The sequence below is a fragment of the Lissotriton vulgaris genome, chromosome 8 (genome assembly GCF_964263255.1).
Source record: "Lissotriton vulgaris chromosome 8, aLisVul1.2, whole genome shotgun sequence".
Classification (NCBI taxonomy): Eukaryota; Metazoa; Chordata; class Amphibia; order Caudata; family Salamandridae; genus Lissotriton; species Lissotriton vulgaris.
In genome coordinates this window covers 34717616-34720728 of record NC_141696.1, presented here as the reverse complement: position 1 = coordinate 34720728, position 3113 = coordinate 34717616, and positions in this window count along the sequence as shown.

The window sequence follows — 3113 nt, the reverse complement described above, 5'->3', positions numbered from 1 at the left end:
CTGAGGCAGCATCTTGCTTGTTAATCTTACTGTCTTCACCATAAGAAGCTAGGTGGCAAATGAGGACAAAAAAAAAAAGAAAAAGAAAGTCCTGTATAAAACCTTGGCAGAAAGTAGTTTTGGTAGATGACCAGATGCGATGCCATAATAGAAGTGGTTTGATTTTAATTGTGTCCATCAAATATGCAAACCCAGTTCAATACGGCATGAATAGGTCGAGGTACCTTGTGGTACAGCTAGGAGAAATCTTAAAAAACAATTTTCGACCTTTTGTAAGATGTCCACCTTTCCTTAGCCCCACACTCCTGCCCCATAGGTTGCAATGCTTATGCATTTTGCCTGATATATCTGGATAAGTTCAGTGGGGGGCCTTTTTTTCCTAATCTGCGTGTAAAATTGACTAGCGTGACTGTTGCCCTCATAAAGAGCAATTTTCGAGTCTCAATTGCCTGCCTCCAGGAGCAAGCATCTATGAAGAGTCCTAGGTAGGGATACGTGTTTGTGCTATCAAGTTTTATATTATCAATTAAAATAGCCCTGGTTTTCTTAACTCTGGAACCTGCAGACATAACAAAAGTTTTTTTGATGTAAATTTTTAGGTCCAAATTCGCCATAAAAGTGTGATATCTTGCTAGAGCACGTTTTATTTATTTATTTATTTATTCCATTTGTATGGCACACAGCTACCCAAAAAGGGTTTCCCGGCGCTGACAACAGGTTTGCTGATCACAAAGTTTCGCTTAGGGGTTACGGAGAGTTATTTGTTAAAGAGCCAGGTCTTGATGCTCTTTCTGAAACTAGGATAAATGACCTCAGTCCTGATGTTAACTGGGAGGGAGTTCCAAAGAGTGGGTCCCAGGACAGAGAAGGATCTGCCACCAATTCTTGACAATTTGTATCTGGGGATCACAAAGAATGCTCCTGAATGGGAGCGCAGCATCCGTCCAGGAATGTAAGGGGTAACCAATGATTGCAGGTATTTGGGGGCTGTTGAATTTTTAATTCTGAACATGTAGGTGAGGGTTTTAAATTTGATACGTTGATCGATCCTGAGCCAGTGTAAGTCCCTCAGATGTTTCGATACACTGGAGAAATTGTGGATGTTACAGAGTAGTCTTGCTGCAGAGTTCTGGGCGAGCTGCAACCTTTTGATCACAGCCTGATTTGATCCTAAATACAGGATATTCCCGTAGTCAAGACGTGATGTTATCAATGCATTGACTACGGTCTTTTGAGTTGCAAGGGGCAGCATCCAGAGGATCTTTCTCAGCCATTTCATTATGATGAAACAAAGACCGACTACTTTGTTAGCCTGTTGCCTCATAGATAGAGTGCCGTCGAGGCAGACACCCAGATTTCTTGCATGGTCAACAGGAGTTGGAATGGTCCCTAGTTCAGATGGCCAATGGGAAGGATTCCACAGATGTTTATCTTTACCTAGGAGTATGACCTCCGTTTTGTCGCCATTCAATTTCAGTTGGTTGATGGACATCCAACTGAAGATGTTCAAAAGTCCCTGCCTAAGAAGAGAGGGATCAGAGGATTTTGGCTTTGTCAGGGAAAAGATGATTTGGGAATCGTCAGCATAGGTCATTAGGGTGAGACCCGAACTTTCTGCTAGATCGGCCAAAGGTCGAAGGTAAATATTAAAGAACAGGGGGCTTAGAATGGAGCCCTGTGGGACACCGTGTGGGGCACTGAAGGTATCCGAGCAAGCAATGGACGAGGTAATTTGAAAAGTCCTGTGCAACAGAAAAGATCTGATCCAGTTAAGAGCTGCACCTCTAATGCCGTTGTTATCTAATGTGGTCAGTAGTTTGGAATGCGAGATGGTATCAAACGCCGCACTCAAATCTAACAATATGAGTGCGACAGTTTGACCCTCATCCAGGTGTTTCCTAATGGCTTCCGTGACACCCAGCAAGGCGGTTTCAGTAGAGAAACCGGCACGAAAACCTGATTGGGACGGATGAAGGAGAGCGTTATTCTCGGTGAAGAGAGTAAGAGCAGAATGAATATGTCTCTCCAGAAGTTTAGAGCAAGCAGGTAGAAGTGATATAGGCCGATAATTAGCCAGAACTTCAGGGTTGGCAGAGGGCTTCTTCAGCAGGGGACTAACCATCGCATGCTTCCACAAGGAAGGCACCGTGGAAAGGATGAGAGAGGCGTTGAGGGTGTTAGCGACAAAAGTCAGAACTGGGTTGTCGAGGGTTTTTAGAACACTGACGGGGAGGGGGTCTCGGGGAGAGCCCGATTTGATGGATTTCAGAGAAGATTTAAGTGAGTCCAGGGTAATTTCAGGCCAGTGGGTAAGGAGCTTAGAAGCAGGAAGGTTTAGTGGTGGAGCGACTGAAAGATTATTAGTTAGAGGTTGAATGTTTATAGCATGGATGATATTCTCAATTTTATCAGTAAAGAAAGATGCTAGGTTTTGACATTGTGTGGTGCTCAGAGGGGGGGCATTTGCAACCGTGTTAACACCTGCAAGTTCCTTAACTGTGTTGAAAAGAGTTTTAGCTTTGTTAGAAGCAAAATTGATGTTATTTGCAACAAAAAGGGCACGTGCTTTGATACAAGCGGAGTGGTACTTGTTTCTGGCGTTTTGATAAACCCTCTTTTTTTCAATGGAATAGTCTTTTCTCCATTGCCTCTCAAGGTATTTGCAGTGTGATTTTTCCAATTTTAAGCATTCAGTAAACCATGGGGTTGGGGGTCGATGTATGTTTCTTTTAGTTTGAGAGAGAGGGAGACAGCTGTCAACAGCTTTTTCCAGCCAAGTGTGCATCGCATTGGCAATACCTTCCATGTCTGAGGCCTGAGCTGGTGGACTATTTGCTAGAGATTCACTGAGTTTACTGGTGTCAAGCTGTTTCCAGTTTCTCATGGACGAGACCGGCCATACAGCATTATTTAGAGTAGATGTAGGTAATTTTAGGCCGAAGAGTAAGAGGTGGTGATCAGACCAACAGACAGGGGACGTGGACGTCCTACTAAGTTCAGGGATGTTTGTAATAATGGGATCAAGTAAGTGTCCCGCCTTGTGAGTGGGGCCAGAGTTTATAGTTTAAGTTGTAATACTGCAAGGTCCTCCAATAAGTTGGAGCAGGTGACGT